The sequence below is a fragment of the Ambystoma mexicanum genome, chromosome 6q (assembly GCF_040938575.1).
Source record: "Ambystoma mexicanum isolate Mex_15411 chromosome 6q, UKY_AmexF1_1, whole genome shotgun sequence".
NCBI lineage: Eukaryota > Metazoa > Chordata > Amphibia > Caudata > Ambystomatidae > Ambystoma > Ambystoma mexicanum.
Genome location: NC_090937.1, coordinates 1097348666 through 1097372418, shown reverse-complemented (window position 1 = coordinate 1097372418; position 23753 = coordinate 1097348666).

Here is a 23753-nt window from a genome sequence, read left to right as displayed (position 1 = left end):
GGATGAGCGTGGATAAGAGCGGATGAGAGCGGAAAGCGGATGAGAGCAGAGAGCGGATGAGAGCGAGGGTGTAGTGCAGATGAGAGTGAGCGTGGGGTGCGAATGAGTATGAAGAAGCCGATGAGTGTAGAGAGCGGATGAGTGTGGAGAGCGGATGAGTGTGGAGAGCGGATGAGTGTGGGGAGCGGATGTATGGGGGAACGCGGAGAGCGGATGAGTGCAGAGAGCAGATGAGCGGATGAGTGTGGGGAGCGGATGAGTTGTGGGGAGCGGATGAGTTGTGGGGAGCAGATGAGCGCAGATGAGTGCCGAGTACGGCTGAGGATGTAGAGCGGTTTACTATGAGGAACCGCAGAGAGCGGAAGAGTGCGGAGAGCGGAAGAGTGTGGAGAGCGGATGAGAGTGGAGAGCGAGAGTGGGGAGCGGGTGAGAGTGAAAGCAGGTGAGAGTGGAGAGCGGTTGAATGCGGAGAGCGGGTGAATGCAGAGAGCGGGTGAGTGCGGAGAGCGGGTGAGTGCGGAGTGCGGGTGAGTGCGGAGAGCGGGTGAGAGCGGAGAGCGGGTGTGAGCGGAGATCGCATGAGTGTAGGGAGCGGATGAAAGAGGTAAGCGGATGAGAGTGGAGAGCGTAGGAGTGTGGGGAGCGGATGAGCGTAGGGAGCGGATGGGTATGGGAACGCATGAGTGTGGGGGGCGCATGAGTGTGGGGGCGGATGAGTGTGGGGGAGCAGATGAGTGTGGGGGGCGGATGAGCGGCGGGGGCGGATGAGTGTGGGGGCGGACGAGTGCGTGGGGGCGGACGAGTGCGTGGAGGGGCGGATGAGGGCGTGGGGGGCGGATGAATGCCAGGAGCGGATGAGTGGCGGGAGCGGATGAGTGCGTTTGAGTGTGGAGAGCGGTTGTGTGCGGAGAGCGGTTGTGTGTGTAGAGCGATTTAGTATAAAGAACCAAAGAGAGCAGAGGAGTGCGGAGACCGGAGGAATGTGGAGAACGGATGAGTGTGGAGAACAGATTAGTGGGGAACCGATGAATAAGGAGAGCCGACGAATGAGGAGAGCGAAAAAGTGAATGTGTAATGTGGATGAGCGTATGGAGTAGATGTGTATATGAACCGAATGAGTCTCTGGTGCAGATGAATATATGGAGCGGACGAGTAGGTGTAGCGGATAAATGTGTGGTGCGCACAAGTGTGTGTAAAAGACGAATGCATGGGCCAGACAAATACATAGAGCAGATGAGTCTGTTGAATAGATACACATAGAACAGACGAGTAGTTTGATGCGCCGTTGAGTGGGTGGACCGAATGACCATTATGGACTGAACGAGTGTCCTAGCTCTATCTAAACCAGTATGTAGACTGGACGAGTGGATAAACTACACGAGCATGTAGTCTGGACAAGTGCAAGTGTCTAGACCTGACGAGTGTGCGGACAGGACGAGTGCGCGGTCTGGACGAGGGTACGAACCAAACATTGGCTGCTGACTGGACGAATGGTGGAGCGGTCAAGTATGAGGAACGGACGATTATGTGCAACGGACGATTCTTAACATGCCTTGGAATGAAGGAAACGCGCGAAAACATACATCATACCACACCCCACTCTTACTCTCTCCCTTACACCACCACTCATCTAGAACACAGAGATACTATGACACCATTCGGTATAACTGTTCTCATATCTACATCTCCCGCTTACTCCACATCACTCTAAGTAAGCACTTGCTGGTTTCTCACCCCCCAGCCAGGCGTTCTTCTCAGGCCTAACGCAGCCACAATCGTTCCGGATAAAGCTGACCAGAGCGAACACATACTCCTGATCTCTCAACCACCACACCTACATCAAAGAAGCAGCTACCACTTGATTTCGCACCAGCTGCACAGATACCTGGTGCGCACACGCACTTTTGGACTCCCTCTACTCTCTCTACTGACCTGAACTTCGGTTCCCAAGGGCGTTCAACCTACCAGCACCTTCAGACCATACCAATGGTATATAAGGCGCTATATAAATGCAAAATAACATAACATAACATAACACCCCGACAGGATAATCACAAATGTTTGGAAAAAGCTTACACAGATATTTCGCTACATAAAATGTGCCACATGTTCAGCCCTAAATGTATTGTAGAAATGATGCGTTTGATAGAGGCACTCATACAGCTAAGGGTCGGTCTAGGGACAGAATGATGCGTGCCTAAAACATTGTGGGCTATACAAACGGCGAATAACTCCCTTTTGAAAATGAAGCATTTTAGACTGAGGTGTCCAATGTGTGTTAGAAGCATTATTGAGAAAACGGCTTGCAAGTGGGGAGATAAAGTATATCAAAGACAGTATGGTAGAGCAATGTGCATGGAACCCTGTAAACTGACCTATGAGGATGATTAAGACTTCAGATGTTTTCAGTAAATATTAATAGTCTCTGCCACAGCTTGGTGTTTGCGATTATTTACAGGACATAAAAAATGAACTTGGGCTGGAAAGCAATCAATTTAATGTGAAACCCACCATTGGATGTTGTGAGAAACCTGTAGGTGTCTCCCTGACTAGTCCCCGGGGATCTGACATCCAGGTGACCAGGACACGGCCATCTCTATTGGATCCAGTTCCTGGGGGTGGACCAGTAAGGGAGGATCACCTGGATGGGGGATCCTCAGGGAGTAGAAGTGGGACACCGATGGGTGAGATGCGGTATCCCCTTCTTTTTACACCTTTTCCCCATCCTACCACATATGATACTCAGAATCTCTAACCCCCTTTTCTGTCACAAACACTTTCCCACACCACGAAAGACAACGGACTAACACCAGAGCCATTTACCTAATATGTCTCAACACAGGGGTCAGGCCAAGTCAGGCAACTGATCAGAATCAAACACACCAGACTTCTCTTTCCCTTCCTCACAAAGATAAAAGGTGGAGCATGAGAGCACAATGCGGGCAAGGCGGAGCGCACAACGAGACAGCTATCTCAGGGCAGCCATTCAAGAGGAGTGAATGCAACAGGTAAAATGGTTTTAGGAAAAGCCATAGTGAACCCTACAGAGGAAGGTTAACATTCAAGAAGGGTTTGAGTCCGGAAGAGGGGGACCCAGGGGTGAAAAGTCATCACCCAACAGACATACGGAAAGGAACTTTTTGTTTGTTATTTTGAACACATCAGATTCTCTGAAGCAAGAGACTTTTTGTAGAAAAGAGACTTAACCACCAAAGGTCCTGTTACCTGAGAACGGAACTGTGTCTCGTGCTGGGAAAACTCAAGCGTGTGCTGTGCTCAAGAGTCCAACCTTGTCCCATGCTCAGAACATGGGGAAGGAGGACCCCCGTCTCCCACATCCTGACTCATCATTTGTGAACACTTCTTTCTTTCTTGTGAACTCTATCCCACACTCTTTTTGTATTTAGTTGTAAGGATTGGCAATAGATTTTTTTAGTATAGCCCTTTTATTTGACCAGACACCACTAGGACTGCCTTATTATTATTGGATGTTCGTAGCTTGCTCCCATCTTAGATTTAGGTTTAGATTAGGTGTTTGTCCAACCCACCTATACAGTTTAATAAACACCCTTGAACTGTGATCACTTGTGTCTGTCTTTACTGTTGCCACCATAAGTTCCTTAAATATCGTGTCAGCGTGAGATATGACTCAATTGAAATAGAGAGCTTCTAACCCTTTCATCACCACCAAGGAGTTAATAGGGTTTGATATCCGTAGCAATAGGGAAGCTATTATTCCCCCCTGGGCAAAAGAGGAATGATTACTACAGACTTGGTTTTGATACCCCTCTGGGGTGCTATATAAGATTGGCCCCCAAATCTGGCGTAGCCTGGAATTTCAGGATAAACGTTTTAGCAGGCGTTATTGATCCTGACTTCTGGGAAGCTGTGAAGGTTCTCTTACAGAATCATGGTGAGATCCCCTTTGAGGTACATTGTGGAGATCAAATTGTCCAGGTAATTTTGGAAAGCGCTCTACTTCCTAAGTTTAAAGAAAGTCAACCAGATAAAACAGAAAGAGATAACTTAGGCTTTGGAGAAGCTGATAAATATCTTAACATCGGAGAAAGGAAGGGAGAAGAGCCTACAGTCTATCCCGACCTAGCCTTCGCCCAGCAAAATGATCCAGCTCTCGCTGAAGCTTTTCGATAATCAATTCTGGAAGGAAAAGGCTTAGAGAAGGTACTTCCCTTTTTCTTCTTAAAACAAGATTTGTTTTATAGAAGAGAGAAATCTACGAAAGGTTTAGCAAAAACACAATTGGTAATACCCAAGAGCCACCAAAAGGTTGTACTGGAGATCACGCATTTCCATCTTATTGGGGGGGCATTTAGGACAATCTAAAACCCAGGAGCCTATTAGTGGGACATTTTACTGACCCGGTATCCACTCCGATATAAAGACCATCATCCAGACATACGAAATATGTTAAAAAAAACAGTGCGCACATCCCATTACCTGCCCCTCTGAATCCATTGCTGATCATAGAAGTCCATTTTTCAAGAATCGGTATGGACAAAATTGGACCTCTAGAGACATCCAGACTAGGCAATAAATATGCCATTGTGATTGTGGATTATGTGACCCGATATCCTGAGGCATTCCCAATGGGAAATAATACCACAAAGCAGATTCTTAAACACCTTCTAATGTATTGCCCCAGGTTTGGCTTTCCTAAGGAAATACTAACACATTACCACCTTACAAACTGCTGTGTACCATCACCAAACCGATGGCTTGGTAGAAAGATTCAATAAAACCCTGAAGCGAAAATTGGTAGAGAAGGATGTGAAAGAATGGGACCGAATGATCCCGTGGGCACTATTTGCCATAAGGAAATCTCCTCAGGCTTCCACAGGTTTCTTTCCTTTTTAACTGCTCTATGGTAGAAAGCCCAGAGATGTCCTGGACATGCTACGGAAAACATGGGAAGAACGAGCAGAGGCCCCCATTCCCATCTCGCAGACCGCCACCAGAATGCGAAAATATATTAAATTGGTTCACGACTTATTTTACACCAGTAATGGTGCCTATTCCATGAAAAGCTTTTGAGACAAGGTGTCCATTGAGAAAACCCTATCTGATTTATCCTCAGAGAGCTGACAGTCTCCCGGAAGAAGTCCCTGAAGGAATATGAAGATGAATTAAAGAAAAGGATTTGTGATGTCACACAAAGTAAAGGTGACACACTGAGAAGAGTGACCAAATGAAAGGATGTATAGTCCTTATAGAATCTGATAACGGAGTAAAGAATCAGGAAAACTTTAATATCCGGAATGAATACTGCACGTGTGAAGAGCACTGTAGAAAATGCAAGCCATTTTATAACTGTACAGATGCAGCAACGCAAGTAGACTAAGTAATCATGAAGGCTGGCTATACGTAGTGAATAGACTGCATGTCACAACTTTAGTAAGCTCAGAATTATGAAGAAAGAAGGATTAATAGCTGAGAGTGTGTCACAGCAAAGAAAGCAGCTGAAGATTGAGGAAGGATTGAGGAGGCTCTCTGGCCTGGTGTCAAAGGCTGGGGCAGCCAAGAACTGGTTATCTATCCTTGAAGATACAGAAAACATGAGTAGCTGAACCAGCTCTTGTTAAGATTCAAAGAAAAGATACCATAAGTGTCAAGTTTTATTCATTTAATACTATTAAATATGAAAAAGGAGCCAAAGCACGGTATCCTGTCACATGGGTTAGATGGAAATAGAAACTGGACGTGCAGCACCAGGCCTGAAGATAGGAATGTGCTTGCACTCCCTTCTATTCTCAGGAGCAGTGATATTTTGCAAGGCCATGTTCAAAGACAATTCGAATGGCAGAAGGAATGAGTGATGATAGGTGTTGAGCTAATTGTGTGGGGAGCCACAGTCAAGTCCACCCACTGACACTTGGGGTACCAGCTTACATGCTGCTAGCGAGTCGAACATTCCAGAAGGGTACAAGCGTGCCAACTAATTGTAGAGGGCCATATGTTATATTACGTTACTTGGCATTTATATAGTGCCTTATATATCATTGGTATGACCTCAAAGCGCTGGTAGGTTGAACGCCCTCAGGAACCGCAGTTCAAGTCAGTAGAGAGAGAGAGTGTTTTGTATGGTGGGTGGGTGCTCCGGATATTTGTGCAGCTGGTGTAGTTGTTCGATGATAGCTGCTTCTTAGTGATCAGTGTGCTGAGGAAATCAGTTGGATGTGTTCAGTCTGGTGGGTGGACACCCAGACTGGGTTCTGACTGTGTTAGCCCTGAGGAACGCCTATGACAAAGAGCCCAATAGTTTGATAGCCAATGATATCTTGTGTACTTAATAAACAATGAAGATGACTTGCACTAAGGGTGGGCATAAGTTGTCCACTTGACTATAGAGATCTAATCACAATCCAATCTCTTATAGAAAGTATACTTGGATGTACCCCTTAAGCAAACCACAATCTCACATAGGTTTTCTTAGTTTGCCACGTAGTATGACGTCACATATGATGAATTTTCATTATATAAGTATGTTTTTTTATGAAATGCTTCAAGAATATGTTGTGTGACATCCATTGATGTCCGTTGTAACTCCCTGTTTTAGAAAAATGAAATTAAAACAGTCTTTCAAGATACTTTGCCAACTTCGTGAGTAGGCCTTATCATTTGGTGTAAAAGTTACTATGCATCTCCCTCCATCGTACAATGGGTTTCCTCGATTAAAAGGACCATACTGGTTCAATAATGATTGGAAAATGCCAGAAAACAGCAAAGAAAGCATTGGGAATGAAGATCATGATTGATGTGAAGAATAAAACAGAAAACAATGAACATACTGAAAGTACTATTAGAGACAGGGTAAAAGCAAGTGTTGTGCCACCTGAAGGAACGAAGTTCCGGTACCCAAGAAATCAGAAGAATTATGTGGAACGTTGGGTCTTCTGTACCCCAAGTGGAGAATGCAATTGCATGACCTGGAGATTAATGAACATATCAAAAATGCGGGCACCCTGAGGGGGGTGATGAAGATATGGATACCAAATGAAACTTTCTTCAGAAGATTCAAAGAAACAGGAAAACTTGAGGTGGTGGTCGAGAACTTGGCCAGAGGGGGGAATATAAAGGAGCAGACATATATATTCGCAGGAGATCCTACCTCCCGACCTCCCCTATATTGGAGCCATGAGACCATGCCCTGTCTAACGCCAGCTATTGTACCAATATTGCAGTGAGTATATAGAAGACAGTAGCCATTAAGACGACCATATCGAATGTACCCTCGAGTTGATGACAGCCTGCAGGTGGAACTCTCTGAAGGAATATGAGAAAGAGCTAAGAAAACAAACTGATGACATCATAAGAAAGTGTGCACAACGTCCTGAAATAGTGAACGTAGACGATGTATGGATCCTAGTCTGGAAATGACGAAGTAAAAAATTAAGTGAACCTTAACGTGTAAAAGAAGAACATTGGACAGTAAAAAGTGCTGCAGAAATCAGAAGTATAAAGAATGTACAGATGCTGAAACGCAAGATATATCAAGTCATTGTATAGGCTAGCTACAAGAAGTAAATAGAATGCAGCCGGAGCCGCCGTTGTACAGAAACTGGACATTGTTATCATGAAATAATAAGCCAAAGAAGCGTGAAGAAAGAATGAAAAATGAAAGGCTGTGTCGCAGTAGAATAGCAGGTTGTTGCTGCTGCGTTGAGAAGCTGTCTGGCCTGACATCAAGAACTGAGAAGTCAAGATCAGTTATCTATAATGAGGAGGAACATGTGTGCAGAGGATGAATCCTCTCACGTTAAGGTGCAAGAAAGAACACAAAGGATGCCAAGTCTTAATTCATTTAATACATTTAAAAGCTTGCAGAATGAACAGAATCGTGGTCTCTTGTCACGTGAGTCGAGGATGCAAATAGCATACATGCCAACATTCTCTGACCAAAAACCTGTAGGAATCTTAAAGTTTCAAAAATAGTAAGTGGCATAATGATGACATCACAGGAAATGATGTCAGATCAATTTTACCCAATGAAATGACAAAGAAATACGTCTGGGGGTTAACAGCTGCCAATTATCACAAGATGGTCAGGCAGCAGGGCGCTGAAACAAGAAATACCCACAAAAAGCTATAAATCCTTCAATTGTCAGCAAGGGCCTGCTGTGGAGGAACCAATGTGAAAAGGCAACAAGGTGATAACACTTCTGTATACCCCAGGGGAAGTGATGGCCGCAAGGGCTGCCGCAAATGCAGCTTGTAAGGCAAGCCCCAGACCAAACGTAATATAGAGAGAACTATATTGCTGTGTTATAAGACTGCTAACTGGCAACATGGGGCAGTTGCTGGGGGCATACCTGAGGCTCATGGGCCCTTTCAACTGAAAAGGTTGAAAGGCCCTGAGGCCATTCCAACCCTTGATACATGAGCTTCTTGTTCCTACCTTTCTGGATCCGTTCTGTAGTTTTACTTCTTTTTGAGCACCGAGTCTGTATCACCTCCTCTGTAGTCAGGTATACATCGATCAAATTAATGGGCCATTTAACATGGCCACCTTCTGAATGCCGGGGATGGTGCTCTGCTCATGCTGGGCTGGCTGGGCCTGAGGCCAGCAGGCCTGGAAGTCGGTAGAATTGGACAGTGAAATCAGTAGGCAGTAGAACTGTGTAAAAAGCAGTAGCCAACCACCCAAGTTGGTAGGGTTGGCAAATATGAAATAGGGCTTAAACTTGGAGTTCCAGACATGCTAGTGAGTGCCCTCAGTACAAAGAGAATTTAATGGAAGAATGCATGGGTGATGAGAGATGCTGGGCTAATTGGGTGGTAGGGCAGCTTCATATCCTATCTACTTTCACCTGGGTCTTAGCTTACGTGCTGCTAATTGAACCGAATATTCCAGACATGGCACAAGGGTGCCAAAGCATTTGTATTAGTCCGTATGACGAAGAACCTTATAGCTTGAGAAACAAATGAAACACTGTGTAACTGATTTGTCTTAATATGACACGTTTGAGGAGGTAGTCATAAGTTGTCCACCTGATATCGGACAGCCAATAACAAACCTAGCTCCTATATGATTGTATAGCTAGATGTGTCCCTTAACCAATCCTAACCCTTGATAGGTATTTCACCATTGCCACGTAGCTTGACGTCATTCTGGCACATAAAGAAATATATCATTTTATTTTTTTGTGGAAATTGCTGAGAATGAGCATACGTCAGTTGATGTCCGTTGCAAACACCGTTTTAGATAATTGCTAATAAAACAGTAACTTGTCATCTTCCTTAGTTGTCTGTTTATTTGGAGTCAGAATTATTCCGGTGTAATCCCATCCAGTAACAGATGCACGTTCCAAGGGCCATAAGCTCAGTTGTCCTCTCTTCTTGTGCAAGTCCTCGGCTGATTTAAAAACATTGCTGGTGGACGCCTTTTTAATGGGTGGCTCATTTGATGCAGTCACTTGCTCTGAGATGGGCGAATTTTCGCAACTTCTCTAATTTATTTGAAATGGTACAATCTGGTTCCGGATGCCGATTTGATGCAAAATGACCTTCGAGTTGAACTGCTGCAATGAATCTGCACCCACCACTCTCCTTCTCCAGCTTGCCAGATTCAAGCATACAGTTAACTGACAGAGAAATGATGGAGGCTTTGAGGTGTTCAGCGACGAAACCATGCTGTGAGTAAAGCAAACCTCAATTTCCCACCCTTTAAGATAACCTTTGTCCCAGGCATATATCTGCGATATCCCTATCAATGGAACAGCGCACCACCACACTTTGTAAAGTTAATACAGTATCCACAAATTTCCACAGCATTGAGTATATATATATATATATATATATATATATATATATATATATATATATATATTGAGAAACCAATTTGGCTAAAAGATGGCGCTCTCCCTCATTCGGTGGCTGGTGCTAGAAAAACGAATTTAGCCAAATCCGTATATGTAAGGAAAACACACAGGCCCCTGAACGGTTGTAGCACTTCAAAAAACCGCTCTGGTAGGCATATGCAACCGTTCAGGGGCCTGTGTGTTTTCCTTATATATATATATATATATATATATATATATATATATATATATATATATATATATATATATATATATATATATATATATATATATATATATTCAGTGAAAAAACTTTGTTAAAGGGACGTTATGGTTCCAAGTAAAACTGAAAAACCCTTGAAATTCGCCAGTTATGGTAAGCCAAGCAACCATAACTCGAGCCACCACCGTGCACTGCTAAGACTAACACCCAGGACATCAAAGATGACATCACAAATGTCATTGATGACATCACTGATGACATCACATGTGTATGTACTTTTCATGAAATATGTGTACAAGGGATTGTTATTATAATGTTGCGAAAAAAGTGGCAAGGATCATTGCAATAAATATCATACCCTAATTAGTGCATTGAACGATGCATTGATATAAATAACATTCTATTATGGGGTTCTATCTAGTATACTAATCTACTCATACAGAAACATAACATTGTGTGCAGCGTACAAGATGAAGGTATAATATTCATAATGTTAATATGTTGAATAATGAAATGATAATTGTTTTCTTAATAGATTTTTGTCTACTGTGAAATATGTAATAAGTAGCTAATAAAACACATGTATTACATAATTGCATTACTATAGACAAAACATAAAGACAAGAACACATACCAATATGGGTATATACAGGGAAAGTGAAGTTAGCAAAAAAGCACAAGTAGTAGCAGAAACAATTCATAACTCAACTGATTATTTTCATGCAAATAAATGATTGCTCTGTTTCAAAGCTGCTATTTACCCTATGTATATGTATCACTTGATGTGATTGGACCCTAAGGAAAGTAGTGTGAGTACAATGTATACAAATATGACCATATACAGGGAAAGTACAGACATAAAAAACAACAGAACTATCAGAAAGTGCTCATAAGTCTATTGATTATCTTTATGCACAAAAAGGATTGCTGTCTTTCAAGCTTGTGTCTTCCCGTATGTATATGTTTCATATGATGTGACTGGACTCTAAGGGAATTACTGTAAGAACCTACTTGAAGGATACGTCTACAAATAAAATAAAATGTTTAGTTTCTTACTGTTACTGAAGAAAACCATGTGGCCTGGATATGTCAGCAAAAGAAAAAAGAGTGAGCCAGACATGTGATGTGATCAGTGATGTCATCAATTACATTTGTGATGTCATCTTTGATGTCCTGGGTGTTAGTCTTAGCAGTGCACGGTGGTGGCGCGAGTTATGGTTGCTTAGCTTACCATAACTGGCGAATTTCAAGGGTTTTTTGATTTTACTTGGAATCATAACGTCCCTTTGACAAAGTTTTTTCACTGAATTTCATAGGTTTTCAGTAGCGCTACTTGACCATAATGTCCCTTTAACAAAGTTTTTTCACTGAATTTCATAGGTTTTTAGTAGCGCAACTTAACCATAACGTCCCTTTAACAAAGTTTTTTCATTGAATTTCATAGGTTTTTATTAGTGCAACTTAACCATAACGTCCCTGTAACACATTTTTTTTTTACTGAATTGTATAGGTTTTTATTAGTGCAACGTCACCATAACATCCTTTTCAATAGATGAAGACCACTAGCATTTTAGGTCCTCAAAGTGGGAACCCCGGGTGGTAAAAAAAAAAGATTTTCCTTCCTACACCGGGACGCCTGCGGCCTCCCGGTGTAGGAAGGAAAATCTTTTACCAAAGATGGCCACCATGGAAAGGGAAGGCGGGGTGTATAAAGAGAACACAACAGGGCATGAGCGGGGGGTGGGGGGGAACAGGGGAGAAACATGGGCATGAGCGGGGGGTGAGAGGGAACAGGGCACAAACGGGGCATGAGCAGGGGGTGGGGGGAAAAGGAAGGAAACACTGGGCATGAGCAGCGGGTGGGGGGAACAGGGGAGACACGGGGCATGAGCAGGGGATGGGGAGGAACACGAGGGAGACACGGGGTATGAGCGCGGGGTGGGGAGGAACACAAGGGAGACAAAGGGCATCATGAGCGGGGGGTGGGGAGGAACACGAGGGAGACACAGGGCATGAGCGGGGGGTGGGGAGGAACACGAGGGAGACACGGGGCATGAGCAGGGGGTGGGGGAAACAGGGCACACACGGGGCATGAGCGGGGAGTGGGGGAACAGGGCACACAAGAGGCATGAGCGGGGGTGGGGGGAACAGGGCACACACGGGGCATGAGCAGGGGGTGGGGGAATAGGGCACACATTGGGCATGAGCGGGGGTGGGGGGAAAGGAGAGAGACAAGGGGCATGAGCGGGGAGTGGGGGGAACACGAGGGAGACACGGGGCATGAGCAGGGGGGTGGGGGGTATCACGAGGGAAACACAGGGCATGAGCGGGGGTGGGGGGAACACGAGGGAGACACGGGGCATGAGCAGGGGGTGGGGGCAACAGGAGACACACGGGGCATGAGCGGGGGGTGGGGGCAACAGGAGACACACGGGGCATGAGTGGGGGGTGAGGGGGTACACGAGGGAGACACGGGGCATGAGCGGGAGGGGGTGGGGGAACACGAGGGAGACACGAGGCATGAGCGGGAGGGGGTGGGGGGAACATGAGGGAGACACGGGGCATGAGCTGTGGGTGGGGGCAACAGGAGACACGGGGCATGAGCGGGGTGTGGGGGGAACACGAGGGAGACACGGGGCATGAGCGGGGGTGGGGGGAACACAAGGGAGACACGGGGCATGAGCGGGGGGTGCGGGGAACACGAGGGAAACACGGGGCATGAGCGGGGTGTGGGGGTACAGGAGGGAAACACGGGGCATGAGCGGGGGGGTGGGGGTACAAGAGGGAAACACAAGGCATGAGCGGGGGGTGGGGGTACAGGAGGGAGACACGGGGCATGAGCGGGGGGTGGGGGGTACACGAGGGAAACACGGGGCATGAGCGGGGGGTGGGGGGGAACAGGGGAGACACGTGGCATGAGCGGGGGGTGGGGGGACAGGGGAGACACGGGGCATGAGTGGGGGTGGGGGGAATAGGAGAGAGACAGGGGGCATGAGCGGGGTGGGGGGAACGGGGGAGACACGGGGCATGAGCAGGGGGGTGGGGGGGGTAACACAAGGGAGACACTGGGCATGAGCGGGGGGTGGGGGGGAAGGAGGGCGACACAGGGCATGAGCGCATGAGCGGGGGTGGGGGGAACAGGGGAGACACAGGGCATGAGCGGGGGGTGGGGGTAACACAAGAAAGACACGGGGCATGAGCGGGGGGTGGGGGGTACACAAGGGAAACACAAACACGGGGCATGAGCAGGGGGTGGGGGGAACAGGGGAGACACGGGGCATGAGCGGGGGGTGGGGGGGGACAGGGGAGACACGGGGCATGAGCAGGGGTGGGGGAATAGGAGAGAGACACGGGGCATGAGCAGGGGTGGGGGGGACAGGGGAGACACGGGGCATGAGCGGGGGGTGGGGGGGTAACACAAGGGAGACACGGGGCGTGAGCGGGGGTGGGGGGGAAAGGAGGGAGACAAGGGGCATGAGCGCATGAGCGGGGGTGGGGGGAACAGGGGAGACACTGGGCATGAGCGGGGGGTGGGGGGTAACACAAGGGAGACACGGGGCATGAGCGGGGGGTGGGGGGTACACGAGGGAAACACGGGGCATGAGCGGGGGGTGGGGGGAAAAGGAGAGAGACAAGGGGCATGCGCGCATGAGCACGGGTGGGGAGAACAGGGGAGACACGGGGCATGAGCAGGGGAAGGGAGGTAACACAAAGGAGACACGTGGCATGAGTGGGGGTGGGGGTAACAGGGGAGACAGGACATGAGCGGGGGGTGGGGGTAACACAAGGGAGACACAGGGAATGAGCAGGGGGTGGGGGGAAAGGAGGGAGACACAGGGCATGAGCGGGGGTGGGGGGTAAGGGGAGAGACACACGGGGCATGAGCTGGGGATGGGGGGAAGGGGAGAGACACGGGGCATGATCGGGGGTGGGGGAAGGGGAGAGAGAAACGGCGCATGAGCGGGGGGTGGGGGAACAGTAGGGAGACACGGGGCATGAGCGGGGGGTGGGGGGAACAGTAGGGAGACACGGGGCATGAGCGGGAGGTGGGGGGGAAGGGGAGAGACACACGGGGCATGAGCGGGGGGTGGGGGGAAGGGGAGAGACACACGGGGCATGAGCGGGGGTGGGGGGGAGGGGGAGAGAGACATGGGGCATGAGAGGTGGGTGGGGGGAAGGGGAGAGAGACACGGGGCATGAGCGGGGGGTGGGGGGGAAGGGGAGAGAGACACGGGGCATGAGCGGGGGTGGGGGAAGGGGAGAGACACACGGGGCATGAGTGGGGGGTGGGGGGGAAAGGGAGAGACACACGGGGCATGAGCGGGGGGTGGGGGGGAAGGGGAGAGACACACGGGGCGTGAACGGGGGAAGGGGAGAGACACACAGGGCATGAGTGGGGGGTGGGGGGAAGGGGAGAGACACGCGGGACATGAGCGGGGGTGGGGGGGAAGGGGAGAGAGACACGGGGCATTAGCGGGGGGTGGGGGAACAGTAGAGAGACACGGGGCATGAGCGGGGGTGGGGGAAGGGGAGAGACACACGGGGCATGAGCGGGGGTGGGGGGAAGGGGAGAGACACACGGGGCATGAACGGGGGTGGGGGAAGGGGAGAGACACTAAGCATGAGCGGGGGAAAGGAGGGAGACACGGGGCATGAGTGGGGGGTGGGGGGAAGGGGAGAGACACTCGGTGCATGTGTGGGGGTGGGTGGGAAGGGGAGAGAGACACGGGGAATGAGCGGGGGTGGGGGAAGGGGAGAGACATACGGGGCATGAGCGGGGGGTGGGGGGGAAGGGGAGAGACACACGGGGCATGAGCAGAGGGTGGGAGGGAAGGGGAGAGACACATGGGGCATGAGCGGGGGGTGGAGGGGAAGGGGAGAGACACACGGGGCATGAATGGAGGAAGGGGCGAGACACACGGGGCATGAGCGGCGGCTGGGGGGAAGGGGAGAGAGACACGGGGCATGAGCGGGGGGGTGGGGGGAACAGTAGGGAGACACGGGGCATGAGCGGGGGGTGGGGGGGAAGGGGAGAGACACACAGGGAATGAGCAGGGGTGGGGGGAAGGGGAGAGACACACGGGGCATGAACGGGGGTGGGGGGAAGGGGAGAGACACATGGGGCATGAACGGGGGGTGGGGGGGAAGGGGAGAGACACACGGGGCATGTGCGGGGGTGGGGGGAAGGGGAGAGACGCGGGGCATGAGCGGGGGGTGGGGGGAAAGGAGGGAGACACTGGGCATGAGCGGGGGGTGGGGGGAAGGGGAGAGACACAGGGCATGAGTGGGGGGTGGGGGGGAAGGGGAGAGAGACACAGGGCATGAGTGGGGGGTGCGGGGGAACGGGAGAGATACACGGGGCATGAGCGGGGGTGAGGAAGGGGAGAGAGACACGGGGCATGAGCGGGGGTGGGGGAAAGGGGTGAGAGATATGGGCATAAGCGGGGGGTGGGGGGAGGGGAGAGACACAAGGGGCATGAGTGGGGGTGGGGGGGAAGGGGAGAGACACACAGGGAATGTGGGGGGGTGGGGGGAAGGGGAGAGACATGGGGCATGAGCGGGGGGTGGGGGGAAGGGGAGAGACACAGGGCATGAGTGGGGGGTGGGGGGGAAGGGGAGAGAGACACAGGGCATGAGTGGGGGGTGCGGGGGAACGGGAGAGATACACGGGGCATGAGCGGGGGTGAGGAAGGGGAGAGAGACACGGGGCATGAGCGGGGGTGGGGGAAAGGGGTGAGAGATATGGGCATAAGCGGGGGGTGGGGGGAGGGGAGAGACACACAGGGCATGAGCGAGGGGTGGGGGGAAAGAGGGAGAAATGGGGCATGAGCTGGGGGTGGTGGGAAGGGGAGAGACACGGGGCATGAGCGGGGGTCGGGGGTAACACAAAGGAGACACGGGGCATGAGCGGGGGTGGGGGGTAACACAAAGGAGACACGGGGCATGAGCGGGGGGTGGGGGGTAACAAGGGAGACAGGTCATGAGCGGGGGGTCAGGGGGAACAGGGGAGACACGGGGCATGAGCGGTGGGTGGGGGGTAACACAAAGGAGACACGGGGCATGAGCGGTGGGTGGGGGGTAACACAAAGGAGACACGGGGCATGAGCGGGGGATGGGGGGGTAACACAAGGGAGACACGGGGCGTGAGCGGGGGTGGGGGGGAAAGGAGGGAGACACGGGGCATGAGCGCATGAGCGGGGGTGGGGGGAACAGGGGAGACACTGGGCATGAGCGGGGGGTGGGGGGTAACACAAGGGAGACACGGGGCATGAGCGGGGGGTGGGGGGTACACGAGGGAAACACGGGGCATGAGCGGGGGGTGGGGGGAAAAGGAGAGAGACAAGGGGCATGCGCGCATGAGCACGGGTGGGGAGAACAGGGGAGACACGGGGCATGAGCAGGGGAAGGGAGGTAACACAAAGGAGACACGTGGCATGAGTGGGGGTGGGGGTAACAGGGGAGACAGGACATGAGCGGGGGGTGGGGGTAACACAAGGGAGACACAGGGAATGAGCAGGGGGTGGGGGGAAAGGAGGGAGACACAGGGCATGAGCGGGGGTGGGGGGTAAGGGGAGAGACACACGGGGCATGAGCTGGGGATGGGGGGAAGGGGAGAGACACAGGGCATGATCGGGGGTGGGGGAAGGGGAGAGAGAAACGGCGCATGAGCGGGGGGTGGGGGAACAGTAGGGAGACACGGGGCATGAGCGGGGGGTGGGGGGAACAGTAGGGAGACACGGGGCATGAGGGGGAGGTGGGGGGGAAGGGGAGAGACACACGGGGCATGAGCGGGGGGTGGGGGGAAGGGGAGAGACACACGGGGCATGAGCGGGGGGTGGGGGGGAGGGGGAGAGAGACATGGGGCATGAGAGGTGGGTGGGGGGAAGGGGAGAGAGACACGGGGCATGAGCGGGGGGTGGGGGGGAAGGGGAGAGAGACACGGGGCATGAGCGGGGGTGGGGGAAGGGGAGAGACACACGGGGCATGAGTGGGGGGTGGGGGGGAAGGGGAGAGAAACACGGGGCATGAGCGGGGGGTGGGGGGGAAGGGGAGAGACACACGGGTCGTGAACGGGGGAAGGGGAGAGACACACAGGGCATGAGTGGGGGGTGGGGGGAAGGGGAGAGACACACGGGACATGAGCGGGGGTGGGGAGGAAGGGGAGAGAGACACGGGGCATTAGCGGGGGGTGGGGGGAACAGTAGAGAGACACGGGGCATGAGCGGGGGGTGGGGGAAGGGGAGAGACACACGGGGCATGAGCGGGGGTGGGGGGAAGGGGAGAGACACACGGGGCATGAACGGGGGTGGGGGAAGGGGAGAGACACTAAGCATGAGCGGGGGAAAGGAGGGAGACACGGGGCATGAGTGGGGGGTGGGGGGAAGGGGAGAGACACTCGGTGCATGTGTGGGTGGGAAGGGGAGAGAGACACGGGGAATGAGCGGGGGTGGGGGAAGGGGAGAGACATACGGGGCATGAGCGGGGGGTGGGGGGGAAGGGGAGAGACACACGGGGCATGAGCAGAGGGTGGGAGGGAAGGGGAGAGACACATGGGGCATGAGCGGGGGGTGGAGGGGAAGGGGAGAGACACACGGGGCATGAATGGAGGAAGGGGCGAGACACACGGGGCATGAGCGGCGGCTGGGGGGAAGGGGAGAGAGACACGGGGCATGAGCGGGGGGGTCGGGGGAACAGTAGGGAGACACGGGGCATGAGCGGGGGGTGGGGGGGAAGGGGAGAGACACACAGGGCATGAGCAGGGGTGGGGGGAAGGGGAGAGACACACGGGGCATGAACGGGGTGGGGGGAAGGGGAGAGACACATGGGGCATGAACGGGGGGTGGGGGGGAAGGGGAGAGACACACGGGGCATGTGCGGGGGTGGGGGGAAGGGGAGAGACACGGGGCATGAGCGGGGGGTGGGGGGAAAGGAGGGAGACACTGGGCATGAGCGGGGGGTGGGGGGAAGGGGAGAGACACAGGGCATGAGTGGGGGGTGGGGGGGAAGGGGAGAGAGACACAGGGCATGAGTGGGGGGTGCGGGGGAACGGGAGAGATACGCGGGGGTGAGGAAGGGGAGAGAGACACGGGGCATGAGCGGGGGTGGGGGGAAGGGGAGAGAGATATGGGCATGAGCGGGGGGTGGGGGGAGGGGAGAGACACAAGGGGCATGAGCGGGGGTGGGGGGGAAGGGGAGAGACACACAGGGAATGAGGGGGGGTGGGGGGAAGGGGAGAGACATGGGGCATGAGCGGGGGGTGGGGGGAGGGGAGAGACACACAGGCCATGAGCGAGGGGTGGGGGAAAGAGGGAGAAATGGGGCATGAGCTGGGGGTGGGGGGAAGGGGAGAGACACGGGGCATGAGCGGGGGGTCGGGGGTAACACAAAGGAGACACGGGGCATGAGCGGGGGTGGGGGGTAACACAAAGGAGACACGGGGCATGAGCGGGGGGTGGGGGGGTAACAAGGGAGACAGGTCATGAGCGGGGGGTCAGGGGGAACAGGGGAGACACGGGGCATGAGCGGTGGGTGGGGGGTAACACAAAGGAGACACGGGGCATGAGCGGGGGATGGGGGGGTAACAAGGGAGACAGGTCATGAGCGGGGGTGGGGGGAAACAGGGAAGACATGGGGCATGAGGGGGGGGTGGGGGGAAGTGGAGAGAGACACGGGGCATGAGCGGGGGGTGGGGGGAAGTGGAGAGACGCATGGGGCATGAGCGGGGGTGGGGGGAAGGGGAGAGAGACACGGGGCATGAGCGGGGGGTGGGTGGAACAGTAGGGAGACACAGGGCATGAGCGGGGGTGGGGGGAAGGGGAGAGACACACGGGGCATGAGCGGGGGGTGGGGGTTTAGGGGAGAGACACACGGGGCATGAACGGGGGTGGGGGCAAGGGGAGAGACACACGGGGCATGAGCGGGGGGGGCGGGGACAGATGAGAGAGACATGGGGCATGTGCGGGGGGTGGGGGGAAGGGGAGAGAGACACGGGGCATGAGCAGGGGTGGGGGGAAAGGAGGGAGACACGGGGCATGAGCGGGGGGTGGGGGGAAGGGGAGAGAGACATGGGGCATGAGCGGGGGTGGGGGGAACAGTAGGGAGACACAGGGCATGAGCAGGGGTTGGGGGAAGGGGAGAGACACACGGGGCGTGAGCGGGGGGTGGGGGGATCAGTAGGGAGACACGGGGTATGAGCGGGGGGTGGGGGGAACAGGAGAGACACGGGGCATGAGCGGGGGTGGGGGAAGGGGAGAGACACATGGGGCATGAGCGGGGGGTGGGGGGAAGGGGAGAGACACACGGGGCATGAGTTGGGGGTGGGGGGAAGGGGAGAGACAACTGGGGCATGAGCGATGGGTTGGGGGGAGGGGAGAGACACACGGGGCGTGAGTGGGGGGTGGGGGGGTAGGGGAGAGACACACAGGGCATGAGCGGGGGGTGGGGGGAAGGGGAGAGACACACGGGGCATGAGCGGGGGGTGGGGGGTAAGAGAAGAGACACATGGGGCATGAGCGAGGGCTGGGGGAAGGGGAGAGACACACGGGGAATGAGCGGGGGGTGGGGGAACAATAGGGAGACACGGGGTATGAGCAAGGGTGGGCGGGAAGGGGAGAGACACATGGGGCATGAGGGGGGGTGGGAGGGAAGGGGTGAGACACACGGGGCATGAGCGGGGGGTGGAGGAAGGGGAGAGACACACGGGGCATGAGCGGGGGTTGGGGGGTAAAGGGAGATACACACAGGGCATGAGCGGGGGGTCGTTGGAAGGGGTGAGACACGGGGCTTGAGGGGGTAGTGGGGGGTAAGGGATGAGACACCTGGGCATGAGCGTGGGGTGGGGGGGAAGGGGAGAGACACACGGGGCATGAGCGGGGGATGGGGGGAAGGGGAGAGAGACACGGGGAATGAGCGGGTGGTGGGGGGAGAGGAGAGACACAAGGGGCATGAGCGGGGGAAGGGGAGAGACACACGGGGCATGAGCAGGGGGTGGGGGGAAGGGGAGAGACACACGGGGCATGAGCGGGGGTGGGGGGGAAGGGGAGAGATACACGGGGCATGAGCGGGGGCTGGGAGAGAAGGGGAGAGACACACTGGGCATGAGCGGGGGTGGGGGGAGTAGTAGGGAGACACGGGGTATGAGCGGGGGGTGGGCGGGAAGGGGAGAGACACATGGGGCATGAGGGGGGGGGAAGGGGTGAGACACACGGGGCATGAGCGGGGGGTGGGGGGTAAGGAGAGAGTCACATGGGGCATGAGCGGGGGGTGGGGGGAAGGGGCGAGACACACGAGGCATGAGCGGGGGGTGGAGGAAGGGGAGAGACACACGGGGCATGAGCCGGGGGTGGGGGGTAAGGGGAGAGACACACAGGGCATGAGCGGGGGGTGGGGGGAAGGGGTGAGACACACGGGGCATGAGGTGGGAGTGGGGGGGAAGGGATGAGACACCGGGGCATGAGCGTGGAGTGGGGGGGAAGGGATGAGACACATGGGGCATGAGCGGGGGGTGGGGGGAAGGGGAGAAAGACACGGGGCAGGAGCGGGGGGTGAGGGGAAGGGGAGAGACACACGGGGCATGAGTGGGCGGTGGGGGGAAAGGGGTGAGACACACGGGGCATGAGCGGAGGGTTGGGGGGAAGTGGTGAGACACACAGGGCATGAGCTGGGGGTGGGGGGGACGGGGAGAGACACACGGGGCATGAGCGGGGGTGAGGGGGGAAGGGGAGAGACACACGGGACATGAGCGGGGGGTGGGGGGAATGGGAGAGATACATGGGGTATGAGCGGGGGTGGGGAAGAAGGGGGGAGACACACGGGGCATGAGCGTGGGGTGGGGGGAAGGGGTGAGAAACACGGGGCATGAGCGGGGGGTGGGGGGGAAGGGGAGAGTCACACAGGGCATGAGTGGGGAGTGGGGGGAAGGGGAGAGACACACGGGGCATGAGCGGGGGGTGGGGGGAAGTGGAGAGAGACACAGGGCATGAGCGGGGGGTGGGGGGGAAGGGGAGACAGACACGGGGCATGAGCGGGGGGTGGGGGTAAGGGGAGAGAAACACGGGGCATGAGTGGGGGGTGGGGGGAAGGAGGGAGACACGGGACATGAGCGGGGGGGAACGGGAAAGAGAAACGGAGCATGAGCGGGGGGTGAGAGGAACACACAGAGAATCAGCAAGGGGGGGACATGGGAGACACGGGCCATGAGCGGGGGGTGGGGGGAACAAGAGAGAGACACGAGGGTCTGGGCCTCACTGCCTTTTCGTGGCCGATGCAGGGCCGATGTAGAGCCGACGCAGCCCACATCTACACTGTGCAGGCAGCAGATCCCGCTCCGATAAACAAAGATGGCGGGCGTCTCTGAAAATAGACGCACTGCACGCTTCACGGCAGCCAATAGAAAAGCACGCTAGATGTCCGCGGACATCACGCAAGCTGCTTGCCCAATCACCGTCCTGTCCGCGGAGCCATGTATTATATATATATATATATATATATATATATATATATATATATATATATATATATATATATATATTCATTAGTAGAGCGATAATTCAGCTAGGTCTTACTGCTACAAAGGATGCGTGCGAAGCAGAAGCTGAGGCGCTGTCTGTCAATACAAGTTGCTAAGTTGTTAACACTCTAAGTAGAGCTGGGGGTCTGCTTGTTATTGGTTAAAAATAACGTGCGTAATACCCAGAGGTTTCTAATCGCAGACCCGGGGATCGAACCTGTGTTGCTCCACGTCGTCTTGCTTCCAAGGAGAGCGCTTTGCCCCTGAGTTATCCTCCCGAGACTGGCAGGGGCCTGGAAACTGGGGTGAGATTGGTGGTGCTTGTTGCGGGCTGAGCCCCACTTAGGGTCAGTGCCTGCCCACAGCAGGGGACAACTACAAGCCCCACTGAATGCCCAGCCAGTCTGTAGCTATTTTGTAATAATAAGAAAAATAATATGTCCTCCTGGTGTGCCAACAGCACATACAGGAATGCGTCTGCCTGTCTTCCGGTCCTGGCCATCTGACTGCCAGTCCCTCCCCAGCCACTCATTGATTGGCTGGGGCAGGACTGGAACACTTCCTGGTGGTTGTGTAAGGCAGCAGCAAAATTCAAACAGGTACATGAGCCCCTGTGTTGTCCACTAGCTCCTTTTCTTGCCCCTCCCTGTACCCTGTATCCCCTTTTGTTTCCCCAGCCCCTTTGGCTGCCCCAGACCCCTTTTTTCCTTTTCTTGACCCCCAGTCCCATTTAGCACCTTTTGTTGCCCCTTATCCCTTTAGCTGCCCAAAGGCACGTTTTCCCCCGTCTGTAACCCCTAGTCCCATTTAGCCCCTTTAGCTTCCCCCAGACCTGTTTTACCTCTTCTTTTGACATCCCAGTCCAATGTAGCCCCTTCCGTTGCCCCTTCACCTCTTTAGCCCCTTCTCTCTATCCCCAGTTTACTTTAGCCCCTTTTTTGCCCCTTCACCTCTTTAGCTGGCCCACAGACCCATTTTGCCCCTTCTCTTGAACCCGCTGTCCCTTGTGTTGCCCCTTAACCTGCCCAGACCCATTTGCCCCGTTTGTTGCACCTTAACCCATGAAGCTGCCCCAGTCCCATTTAGCCCCTTTAACCTGCTCCAGACCCGTCTTTCCCTTTGACCCCAGTCCCATTTAGACCCTTTTATTGCCCCTCATCCCATTTAGCTCCCATTCGACCCATGTTGCCCCTTTGCATGACCCCCAGTCCCATTGAACCCCTTTTATTGCCCCTTATCCCGTTTAGTTGCCACCAGAGCCGTGTTGCCACTTTCATTGACCCCATCCCCTTTAGCCCCTTTAGATGCCCCAGACCAATATTGCCCCTTCTCTTGACCCTAGACCCATTTCACACCTTTTGTTGCCCCTTAACCCCTTTATCTGCCCCAAACGCTTTTTACCTCTTCTCTTGAACCCAGTCACATTTAGCTCCTTTTGTTACCCTTAACCCTTTTAGCTGTCCCAGACCCGTTTAGCCCCTTCTCTTGATCCTACAGTCCCATGTAGCCCCTTGTGTTGCCCCTTAACTCTTTTAGCGGTCCCAGTCCCATTTAGCCCCTTTTGTTGTGTCGTAACCCCTTAAGCTGCCCCAGACCAGTTTGCACCTTTTTTGGATCCCCCAGTCTCTTTAGCCCCTTTTGTTGAAGATCAATCAGCTCCTATTCTTTCCACAGTCCCTGTTCTTGACCTCTTTAGCCCCGTTTCTTGCTCCAGTCCATTTTAACACTTTTTCTTGTCCCTTTAGCCCGTTTGGTTCTCTCTCCAAAACTTCTAGCTCATTTTCTTGCCCCACCCCATTTTCTTGGCCCATCACAACCCCCCCACCCCCATGTCCCTACCCTGTTTTGTCTGCCCATTTCCCAGGCTCGGCTAGTGCTTGGCCCTAAGAGCCAGTCCAGGCCCCCAAGCTCGGCCCTACCCATAACTCTAGGCTGGATGCAGTGATAGGAGGAGGGGGATACAAGGATACAAAAGGATGCTGTTAGCCTTGTCAGTAAACACAGAGTAGAGAGGATGCAGGCCATGGATTAACAATCCCTCTACTTACTCAGCTCTTGAGTAGATTGATGACTTATTTTCCTAGCAGAGAGAGGGTGGGCGCAGGGGCGAGGGCAGAGGGTGGTGGGAACTGTCCAGGAATAAACCTGGGAACGAAGAAGCAATCATTACATCGCCCTGCCAGGGCTTTTGTAGCCTGCTGCATGC